General features: G+C 36.0%; 1 protein-coding gene across 3 annotated transcripts in view; it reads right to left on the bottom strand.

Moving 5' to 3' along the window:
• Positions 1-13,406, bottom strand: part of ralylb (RALY RNA binding protein like b) — a 197,881-nt gene that overhangs the window by 105,505 nt on the left and 78,970 nt on the right. The gene's annotated exons all lie outside the window — the stretch shown is intronic.

Genomic DNA, 13,406 nt, shown 5'->3' with positions numbered 1-13,406 from the left:
AATTACCGTCTGGATCCAACAATTTTCTGAAGAATAACAGCGGGAGCTCAGTTTGTTCACCACTGCTACTGCGGGTCACTACTGCCACCTGCTGTCCCATTAAGATCAACACTACCAAGTGTGTGTTTAAAATGCTAAAAAATATCTGGCGACAAAATAATGACGGCAAGAGTAAAACTGAGTGAGCTGCTTGGCAGAGGTCTGCGCTCTCAGGGGGCCTCATGTACTGAGGGGTTTTATGCACAAAACAAGTTCTGAGCCAACTTTTACGTCAAAGTCCATATGGATCAACACTGAAAAGAGCGGTAAAAAGTTTGTAGTTCCTGCAAGATCTGTATTAAATTAACCATCAATATTGATCAAAAATTAACACGCAGTAGTTGTAGTTACACGAGTGGATATTCAATTAGTCACAAAATATTATTCAAATATGTAAATGAGGCGGTGGAAAGGACAACAAGTCTGCTATTAATTGATCGGGATGAACGAAGGAAAAATGTCTAAATTGGTGTCACACACAGATTCATACATGTGAATATTTTTGTGCTGCACCATCTTCTGGACTTCAGTTTCCGAACATGTTTAGTAGAAGATCTACAAACTTCTCAGTCTTTTTTTAAACTGAAACATCACATTTAAGGTAAGGTAAAACTTTTTTGTTTCATTTAAGCGAACAGAGGGCGCCCCCTACTGATCATGAATACACAACTTTGTGTGAACCTTTGTATACGTTTTCATACCATTGACAGAGGCCTCATGGTTACAATAAATTCCAAAACTGTGAAAGATATATTGTGTTGTAAGGAGGACACAGTCATGTGGACCTCCATGATCCAGAAGTTATGGCCTACAGACCTGACTCGAGATAACATGTGTGAAGGAAATGTGAAGATTCGTTGTTTAGGTCAAATGTTCAGGTAATGACATGAATACAACATCTTTTTGTTCATAATGGAGTCAGAATTTGCAAAATCATTCTGTACCCCGAGGTTGTAAATGTTTACTGAACTTACTTCAGTGTTCTTGAGGGTCTGGAGGTCTTTATAACACAGAACATGCTAAGGTTTTCAGCCAATCTCTGGAAGGATCTGGTTTTGAACCAGGATTTGAAAGAAACTGGACCGAGCGCTCGAACTTCTGGTATTTCTGAATAATTTGCATTCTTTGTTAACTGTTGTATTTAAGGTCTTGTAAGAACTACCTTTGTAATCATTCTTTACTTTTAATAAATTGACTGTTTTAATTCTAAATGTTACTCTTGGATCAAACGAATGCAGAGCTCATTAGACAGGAAAGAGAATTGAGTTCACTTCAACGTCAACAAATATGTGGCACAACGTAGTATTTTAGAAATATGTTAGAAACCCCTGATGATTCTCTCACACACACATCGTTGTGTACAAACCATTGACTTGTTGTTGTGTGTTTCCCATCAAGTATTATCCTGCAGTTCATGTTTAACATGTGACGACTGATGCCTACGATCGTATGTGTGTGTTTTAACTATGCTTTCTTTTATGTCACTGTACAGCACTTTGTAATGACTGTTGTTGTTTTTAAATCGCTTTATAAATAAAGTTGAGTTAAGTTGAGTTGAGTGTGTTGCCATGAATAAGATCCTCGCACTCATGTGACGATCACTGTCTTTGTCTGTCGCGTCAATAAAGTTTGACCTTCTTTTTTCGCTCTCGTCTCTGCAGCATAAATAAAAGAGGCTTTATTTGGTTCAAATTGGATTAAACGGAGTTAAGTAGTGCGAGAACAACTGGAAAGAAAACACACTGTTTCTGTTTTGCTTCCTCTTCTGTCCCTGACACCGGATGATAAAAGAGCGTTCGACGACGAGACGAAGACGCTGAATAATGGATCCAATCCTCACCAAATAGGATTAGTAACCACGGCAACGTCGATGTTGTCACCATGTCACTACCGAAGAACGCACACACACACACACACACACACACACACACACACACACACACACACACACACACACACACACACACACACACACACACACACACACACACACACACACACACGCACACATTTTTCTTGCACAACTGTAACCTTGATGGAACTTTTCAGTCAACTTTATATTATTTAGCACTTTAGCCTGTTAGCGTCTCTTGGAGCAACTGTTATCAAACCACAACAAAGTAGTAAAAACACACAACTACGGTCATTAGATTCATTAGTTATTGGTTTCATGGTTTCAATTAGTGCTGCACAATATCGGAAATAAGTGCGATATTCGATATTGGTGTATTAAATTGCAATATCGATATTAATGCGATGTTTTTTCTGGAACTGGAACTTTACTTACTTTTACTTATCTTGACCTTCAAAGTATATATTTTATTGAGTATTGTTTTGATTTTTTAAGCAATTCTTTGTGACCCTGGTCTGGAAAAGCTCTATATAAATACAAATTACGTACTTACTTACATCAGAGAGGAGCTGCCGGCGTGTCGCGATATCACCAAATCAATAATAAATCCTTGTACACGCACACATAACAATTTATAAATGACGCTAACAACTTAGCTCGTTAGCATACGGTGAAGACGCACACATAACACTTTATAAATGACGCTAACAACTTAGTTCGTTAGCATACGGTGAAGACGGACACATAACACTTTATAAATGACGCTAACAACTTAGCTCGTTAGCATACGGTGAAGACTGACAGGTTTACACTTGTTTATAACACTTTATAAATGACGCTAACAACTTAGCTCGTTAGCATACGCTGAAGACGGACAGGTTTACACTTGTTTATAACACTTTATAAATGACGCTAACAACTTAGCTCGTTAGCATACGCTGAAGAGGGACAGGTTTACACTTGTTTATAACACTTTATAAATGATGCTAACAACTTAGCTCGTTAGCATACGGTGAAGACGGACAGGTTTGTTTGGAAGTTCACGATCTTATAAGAAAACAACTGAGACGAGATGAAAAGTTCTTACAATATGTTGCTTTAACAAAGGAGGTTGAAAGAGACGAGTGACTGGATCACTAGTGTTTGACTAGATCATAAGTTAGCATTACTTCACTGGATCACTAGTGTTTGACTAGAACATAAGTTAGTATTACTTCACTGGATCACTAGTGTTTGACTAGATCATAAGTTAGCATTACTTCACTGGATCACTAGTGTTTGACTAGAACATAAGTTAGTATTACTTCACTGGATCACTAGTGTTTGACTAGATCATAAGTTAGCATTACTTCACTGGATCACTAGTGTTTGACTAGATCATAAGTTAGTATTACTTCACTGGATCACTAGTGTTTGACTAGATCATAAGTTAGCATTACTTCACTGGATCACTAGTGTTTGACTAGAACATAAGTTAGTATTACTTCACTGGATCACTAGTGTTTGACTAGATCACAAGTTAGTATTACTTCACTGGATCACTAGTGTTTGACTAGATCATAAGTTAGCATTACTTCACTGGATCACTAGTGTTTGACTAGAACATAAGTTAGTATTACTTCACTGGATCACTAGTGTTTGACTAGATCATAAGTTAGTATTACTTCACTGGATCACTAGTGTTTGACTAGATCATAAGTTAGTATTACTTCACTGGATCACTAGTGTTTGACTAGATCAGAAGTTAGTATTACTTCACTGGATCACTAGTGTTTGACTAGATCATAAGTTAGTATTACTTCACTGGATCACTAGTGTTTGACTAGATCATAAGTTAGTATTACTTCACTGGATCACTAGTGTTTGACTAGATCATAAGTTAGTATTACTTCACTGGATCACTAGTGTTTGACTAGATCATAAGTTAGTATTACTTCACTGGATCACTAGTGTTTGACTAGATCATAAGTTAGTATTACTTCACTGGATCACTAGTGTTTGACTAGATCAGAAGTTAGTATTACTTCACTGGATCACTAGTGTTTGACTAGATCATAAGTTAGTATTACTTCCGTCACCATAGCAACCGATCCTAACAAGTTCCGCCGCACAGTTCACAGACGGACGGAGACGTAAACAACAACGAGACATAGAAGTACAAATTGACAACTTTACAGAACGTGACACTGATTGTTCGAAGTAATCATTTAAGAAATGATTGATTTATACAATAAAAAAATGATCAATTATCAGATGTTTTAGATCGATTCTAATATCGTGGTATCAATATTTTTTTCGACATAGTGTGCAGCTCTACTTTAGATACTGTCTTCTAGTGATGGGTGGAGCAACACCGGTGCATCGACGCATGTATCGACTCACGGAGCCAGAACTCTTAATAAAAGCCGTTGCATCAGCACCGAGCGACAAACAGTGATTGACAGGAAGCAGATCCGACAGGAAGCAGATCCGACAGGAAGCAGATCCGACAGGAAGCAGATCCGACAGGAAGCGAGTCCGAACACTCGTTCAGACTCTGAGACAGAAAGAATGGAATCAGCAAAAGAGAAAGAAAACATCTGCAGCGTAGGATTATTTTGATTTTGTAAATTTACAAAATTTAATTTAAACAAAAGTCTCTTAAGTCAGAAAACATCATCTTTGAAAAAGGATTTTCTAATCAATAAATCAGAAATGACATCAATCATTTATTTTTCCAGTGCGACCCAGTAACACGTCCACAGTCCAGGGGTCGGGACCACTGCAGTCCAGTACCTCCTGGTCTCACTACGTTTCTGTAGTACTTTCTGTACGAGGTATTATAAGAACATATTTTCATATCATAATGGATCCATGATCAGTAATTAACAGTTTGATACACAGAACGTTTACGTCTCCAGAGAACCATCGACAAAAGCATCTTCAGTCGAGCCTGAAGTTCTAGTAGTTCTGAGACAGTTTGTATCGTCCTGTGAGTCAAACCTGCCCTGCTGGAGGATTTAGTTATTAGTTATTAGTTATTAGGTTATTAGTAACTCGCCCAACACCAGCAGGAATCATGTAGACTCTGCCAAACGCTCGGAAATGTTTGCGATACTTCGAAACTTAGACTCAGTTTAATGGTTAATTAACCCGAGCCAAAGATACCATCGACTCCATCACTTGAGAACCAGGTTCAACAAGATATTCCCAAATGTATCTTCTGTATGTGACGTCGTGTTTGTAGCTCAGAAGTTCAATCTCACCTCTGGGTCAGATTGTGCTGTTGTGTCTTTGACCTTTAACCTTGAAAGCTCCTGACGTCGATCACTGCTGTGTAGTGAAGAACCGTGAAGTTCTTAGTCCAGAACGAACCTCCTCCTGATCCTCTAATGTAGTCCGGACTCTGTTCAACCCTGGACTTGAGGTTCTCCTCCATCTTCTTCCATCTTCTTCCACCTGCTGCATCGACACGACTTCAGCACTTCTGGGATCTTCTGGGCTCGTTAAGCCAAAGAGACTCTTAATCTATGGACAATGGATCTCGTGAGCTTTTCCCGATTCCACGACATCAAGGACGTATCGACTCTGTTTAACGTTCGGCCTGCTCTACCTTCTTAAGATCCAATTTGTTTTTCAAACCTTCTCGTTCTTATCCAGGGTCACGGCAGTTGTTTGTTTGTTTTTGAAAAAGTGGTAAAACAACAGAAGCAAATCCTTCATCAGTCGCTACATATTTCCATTGTGTGTTTCTTCAGATGAAGGTTCTGCTCCTGTGAGAAGAACCTTGAAGGTTCTGCTCCTGTGAGAAGAACCTTGAAGGTTCTGCTCCTATGAGAAGAACCTTGAAGGTTCTGCTCCTGTGAGAAGAACCTTGAAGGTCCTGCTCCTGTGAGAAGAACCTTGAAGGTTCTGCTCCTGTGAGAAGAACCTTGAAGGTTCTGCTCCTGTGAGAAGAACCTTGAAGGTTCTGCTCCTGTGAGAAGAACCTTGAAGGTCCAAACACCATCACAGACGCTTCTCTCAACTGCCGGTCCAGATGTTACACACGTGCAGATGATGGAGGATCACACAACACAAACACGTGGCAACAATCACACAAGCGCACATACACACTTTAAAACACAGGCACACACACACTTTAACACACGCACATACACACTTTAACACACACGTACATAAACACTTAAACACACACACACACTTTTAAACATACACTCACTTTAACACACACACACCTTCACATTTTAACACAGACGCACACACACACTTTAACACAGACGCACACACACACTTTAACACACACACACATACACACTTTAACACACACACACTTTAAAACACAGGCACATACACACTTAAACACACACTCACTTTAACACACACACACATACACACTTTAACACACAGGCACATACACACTTAAACATATACACACTCTTTAACACACACACTCACTTTAACACACACACACATACACACTTTAACACACATATACACACTTTAACACACACACATACACACTTTAACACACACATGCACACTTTAACACACACACACACACATACACACTTTAACACACATGCACTCACACACTTTAACACACACATAAACACACACCCATACACACTTAAACACACACACAAACACACTTTAGTTCAACTTTAACCATGAAATAAAGTTTGAGATTTTCTAAAAAGTCATAAATATTTGTGTGATTGTTTCAACTTCACAAAGAGATGCTGCACGTGTGTTGACATGTGTGTGAACAAGAGTCCATTGTGTTGATTAAAGAAGTTGTGTTTGCACCAGAGTCAGCAGAATAGAACGTGTGGAGTAAACACACACACACACACCGGGTTCAAAACAAAGGTGTGTCACTGACTATCACACCTGAGTCTGAACCTCTCGCTGATCTCAGCTTCCTGTCAATCATTGCTCGACCAGCCAATGAGTGACGAGCACGACCGCTGGAGCAGCATCTGTCAACATCCGTCAACATCCGTCAACATCCGACAGATAATTAATGCTCACATGCTAACAGGAAGGAGCGCCAGGACACGCGGCTAATGGTGTTTTAAACCCAACAATGTGACGCGTCTCTTATTGATGGTCTCGCTGACGAGCGGCTGAAGAAGTGTTTCTGAGGATTGATGGAAGCGAGCGACGGTCAGAGTCTGTTACTCATGACCCGAGTATTTCAAGAGCGCGGCGCTAATTTATTCCATCAGTGTTTCATTCCAGCTGAGTTTGCGCTTCAGTTTATTTACAGCCTCCATTAAGACGGTCCAGTGAGGGTCACACAGAAACATACACCGTCGTTTGTTCAACTTCCTCTGATGAGCCTCGTGTGGCAGAGACGCTGCTGCACACAACCTTCGTCAAACATGACCACGTCGAGTAAATCACCGTAATATACTCTCTATACTCTCTATACTCTATATCCTCTCTATACTCTCTATACTCTATATACTCTATATACTCTTTATACTCTCTATACTCTCTATACTCTATATACTCTATATACTCTTTATACTCTCTATATTCTCTATACTCTCTATACTCTCTGTACTCTATATACTCTATATCCTCTCTATACTCTATATACTCTATATACTCTTTATACTCTCTATATTCTCTATACTCTCTATACTCTCTGTACTCTATATACTCTATATCCTCTCTATACTCTATATACTCTATATACTCTATATACTCTTTATACTCTCTATATTCTCTATACTCTCTATACTCTCTGTACTCTATATACTCTATATCCTCTCTATACTCTATATACTCTATATACTCTTTATACTCTCTATATTCTCTATACTCTCTATACTCTCTGTACTCTATATACTCTATATCCTCTCTATACTCTATATACTCTCTATACTCTATATCTTCTCTATACTCTATATCCTCTCTATACTCTATATACTCTCTATACTCTATATCCTCTCTATACTCTCTATACTCTCTATACTCTATATACTGTCTATACTCTATATCCTCTCTATACTCTCTATCCTCTCTATACTCTCTATACTCTCTATCCTCTCTATACTCTCTATACTCTCTATCCTCTCTATACTCTCTATACTCTATATACTGTCTATACTCTATATCCTCTCTATACTCTCTATACTCTATATCCTCTCTATACTCTCTATACTCTCTATACTCTCTATACTCTATATACTGTCTATACTCTATATCCTCTCTATACTCTCTATACTCTCTATCCTCTCTATACTCTCTATACTCTATATACTCTCTATACTCTATATACTCTCTATACTCTATATCCTCTCTATACTCTCTATACTCTCTATCCTCTCTATACTCTCTATACTCTCTATACTCTCTATACTCTATATACTGTCTATACTCTATATCCTCTCTATACTCTCTATACTCTCTATCCTCTCTATACTCTCTATCCTCTCTATACTCTCTATACTCTCTATACTCTCTATCCTCTCTATACTCTATATACTGTCTATACTCTATATCCTCTCTATACTCTCTATCCTCTCTATACTCTCTATACTCTCTATACTCTCTATCCTCTCTATACTCTATATACTGTCTATACTCTATATCCTCTCTATACTCTCTATCCTCTCTATACTCTCTATACTCTCTATACTCTCTATACTCTATATACTGTCTATACTCTATATCCTCTCTATACTCTATATCCTCTCTATACTCTCTATACTCTATATACTGTCTATACTCTATATCCTCTCTATACTCTCTATCCTCTCTATACTCTCTATACTCTCTATACTCTCTATACTCTATATACTGTCTATACTCTATATCCTCTCTATACTCTATATCCTCTCTATACTCTATACTCTCTATCCTCTCTATACTCTCTATCCTCTCTATACTCTCTATACTCTATATACTGTCTATACTCTATATCCTCTCTATACTCTCTATACTCTATATCCTCTCTATACTCTCTATACTCTCTATACTGTCTATACTCTATATCCTCTCTATACTCTCTATACTCTATATCCTCTCTATACTCTCTATCCTCTCTATACTCTCTATACTCTCTATACTCTCTATCCTCTCTATACTCTCTATACTCTCTATACTCTATATACTGTCTATACTCTATATCCTCTCTATACTCTCTATACTCTATATCCTTTCTATACTCTCTATACTCTCTATACTCTATATCCTCTCTATACTCTCTATACTCTATATCCTCTCTATACTCTCTATACTCTCTATCCTCTCTATCCTCTCTATACTCTCTATACTCTCTATCCTCTCTATACTCTCTATACTTTCTATACTCTCTATCCTCTCTATACTCTCTATACTCTATATACTCTCTTTACTCTATATACTCTCTATACTCTATATCCTCTCTATACTCTCTATACTCTCTATCCTCTCTATACTCTCTATACTCTCTATCCTCTCTATACTCTATATACTCTATATACTCTCTATACTTTCTATACTCTCTATCCTCTCTATACTCTCTATACTCTATATACTCTCTATACTCTATATACTCTCTATACTCTATATCCTCTCTATACTCTCTATACTCTCTATCCTCTCTATACTCTATATACTCTATATACTCTCTATACTCTATATACTCTCTATACTCTATATACTCTCTAGAGAAGAAACTGGAAGCTTGTGACGGTTGTGAATAAAAAGACTCTCAACAAAACTGACTTGACTAAAGCTAATGTGAAAAAGAAAACTTCACCACAACATAAAACTAACCTAAACCTAATTAAACCAAATGAACAAAAGACGACCTGGTTCATGGACATCAATCTGAATATTCCCATTTGAAAGAATCACTTCATGAACTGGTTCGTGAGACACAAACATGTTTGTTGTGTTTGTTGGTCGCACACTGAGCCAAACATCTCCATTCACTGTTTGATGGTTCAAACCTTCACCGTCACATAAATAGTCAGTCAGTTGAGGATCTGCACATCTTAAGGGTTCCAGCCTGGACCTCCACTTCTGGAGGAGCTCCAGTGAGTCCACTCATGTCTACTGGACCAGCAACACAACTTAGGAAAAGTGGCATCATTTGAGTAAAACATCGTCAAGAAAACTGACATTTTTAATGATATTGATGTGATTTGTAGCAGCGGTTTAACGTGGGCGTTATTTTAAAAACATATAAAACATGTTTCTACTAGTTTACAGGTTTATTTTCTCGACCGATACGCATGTCTTGAAGTGTAAAGAGTCGCAGGCTTACGTTACTTCAGAGAAAATACCGTCTTTTCTTAAAACAAAACACTTGTTAGACGGTAATGATCAACAGAAATCATATCAATTATTCTTTCTTTCTCGCAACAGTTTAACGTCGGCATTAGAGTCAAAGAACAAACTTCAGATGAAACAGAAATGAAATGTGGATAAAAACAACAACATTCAAATCATTACTTTCAGAGTAATCTGTTCAAGATGTAGACAAAAGTGTTGATTTTTATGTTGTCTTCGTCTTCATCTTCGTTCAGAAACATCAAAGTGGAGGTATTTGGATGTTTTTAAGTGTCTTAAAGAAAAGTGAGTTCATGTTCCTACAACTGTTAAAAGGAACAGGTAACTCTTGATCCAACATTAGTCGACGTGAGTAGAAAAGTTTGGGTGAACTGTCTCTTCAAGTGCCTTAAAAACCTCTAACTTTAAACGCTGAAGCTGCAATAGCTCTGGATAGTTACTTGCATTAGTTTGTGTTTCACTCATTTTTACTAAGTTACACGTTTATTTTTGGAGTAAACTTGACTGAAACATATGAAGAACAAGAAATGACTTATGTATAAATACATTTCTACATCTCTAAACAAATCTATAAATAAATGACCAGTTGCTGCAGGACAATAGTTTTAAGATCGACATCGATTGCTTTAGTTTGTTTTGCCTTTTTAACCAATAACTGCTTTAGACTGATGTACGACCACTTGATTAGCATCTGGATAACAAAATGACAACATGTCAACATGTATTAATGTATAAATAAATGTATAAATACATAAATAAATAAAAGACAACATGTATTAATGTATAAATAAATGTATAAATACATAAATAAATAAAAGACAACATGTATTAATGTATAAATAAATGTATAAACACATAAATAAATAAAAGACAACATGTATTAATGTATATATAAATGTATAAATACATAAATAAATAAAAGACAACATGTATTAATGTATAAATAAATGCATAAATACATAAATAAATAGAACACAACATGTATTAATGTATAAATAAATGTATAAATACATAAATAAATAAAAGACAACATGTATTAATGTATAAATAAATGTATAAATACATAAATAAATAAAAGACAACATGTATTAATGTATAAATAAATGTATAAATACATAAATAAATAAAAGACAACATGTATTAATGTATAAATAAATGTATAAATACATAAATAAATAAAAGACAACATGTATTAATGTATAAATAAATGTATAAACACATAAATAAATAAAAGACAACATGTATTAACGTATAAATAAATGTATAAATACATAAATAAATAGAAGACAACATGTATTAATGTATAAATAAATGTATAAATACATAAATAAATAAAAGACAACATGTATTAATGTATAAATAAATGTATAAATACATAAATAAATAAAAGACAACATGTATTAATGTATAAATAAATGTATAAATACATAAATAAATAAAAGACAACATGTATTAATGTATAAATAAATGTATAAATACATAAATAAATAAAAGACAACATGTATTAATGTATAAATAAATGTATAAATACATAAATAAATAAAAGACAACATGTATTAATGTATAAATAAATGTATAAATACATAAATAAATAAAAGACAACATGTATTAATGTATAAATAAATGTATAAACACATAAATAAATAAAAGACAACATGTATTAATGTATAAATAAATGTATAAATACATAAATAAATAAAAGACAACATGTATTAATGTATAAATAAATGTATAAACACATAAATAAATAAAAGACAACATGTATTAATGTATAAATAAATGTATAAATACATAAATAAATAGAACACAACATGTATTAATGTATAAATAAATCTATAAATACATAAATAAATAGAACACAACATGTATTAATGTATAAATAAATGTATAAATACATAAATAAATAGAACACAACATGTATTAATGTATAAATAAATGTATAAATACATAAATAAATAAAAGACAACATGTATTAATGTATAAATAAATCTATAAATGACGAAATGTGTATTTAAACGTAAAATAGCTCCATTCTCTGACAAAAATTAAATCAAAACTCATTTATTTATTTTGAGATATTGATATTTATCCAAACATGTATTTATACATTTATTTGTGTATTTATCGTCGTCATAGAAACAAGAGTCACTTTAGAAGACGTACCAAGTCTTTTCAAAATAAAACACGCCTCAGAGAGTGTTAATGGACAGAAGAGACATGATCTGTTCATAGTTTCCTCAGGTGTGACTGAATTAAAGCATCTGCTCGTCTAACTGAGGACAGTTTGATGTTCAAATGTCGTCCGTCGGTCTCAGGATTTCATTCGACACTTCAATCGTGGGCTGAGTCATGGTTGGAAAAGTTTGTTCCCGCAATGACGAGAGAAAATGTGATTTGGAGAAAGAAATCTCTGACAGCCTGTGTTTCCGTCTACCTGTACCTCTCAGAGAAGATAAAATCCAATTTATGTTTGTGGTGAAGGACGGACTCGGCCTCTGACCGCCCCCCCGCCCGCCGCACTGCTGCTGTTTACAGCCGAGCGCTCCGGCTCTGCGGCTCGCAACACAAATGGAGGCATTGATTTACAATCCTCTCGCAGGCCACCGACACGTTTGAAGAGCAGATATAAATGGAAGGAATCCAGCGAGCAATTACTGCTGAACATGGCGGGAGCAGGACTGGAGGCGTCAGGGAAGCGTCGTGTTACGGCGAAGCAGACGCTCGGTCGTCAAGCTGTGCTGGTAACTATCAGCAGTGAGCGGCGAGAGAAGAGACGAGTGGAGCCAGTGAATCCTGCAGGTTCATCACCAGTCCAGAAGAACTCAGCTTCTATTGTCAATGATACGAGAGTCTGAGCGATCGTGGGTTTGGATATGACTGGAAATATGTTGTTCATCTCATGTGAGACGATGGTCGACTATCATGACTGTGACTATCATGACTTTAACTATCATGACTGTGACTATCATGACTTTAACTATCATGACTGTGACTATCATGACTGTGACTATCATGACTTTAACCATCATGACTGTGACTATCATGTCTGTGACTATCGTGACTTTAACCATCATGACTGTGACTATCATGACTTTGACTATCATGACTGTGACTATCATGACTGTGACCATCAGGACTGTGACCATCAGGACTGTGACCATCATGACTGTGACTATCATGACTTTGACTATCATGTCTGTGACTATCATGACTATTACTATCATGACTGTGACTATCACGACTG

The sequence above is a fragment of the Callionymus lyra genome, chromosome 4, assembly GCF_982586985.1.
Source record: "Callionymus lyra chromosome 4, fCalLyr1.hap1.1, whole genome shotgun sequence".
Taxonomy (NCBI): Eukaryota; Metazoa; Chordata; class Actinopteri; order Syngnathiformes; family Callionymidae; genus Callionymus; species Callionymus lyra.
Note: the sequence above shows the minus strand (reverse complement) of the source record. Positions and strands in the feature narration are given on the sequence as shown.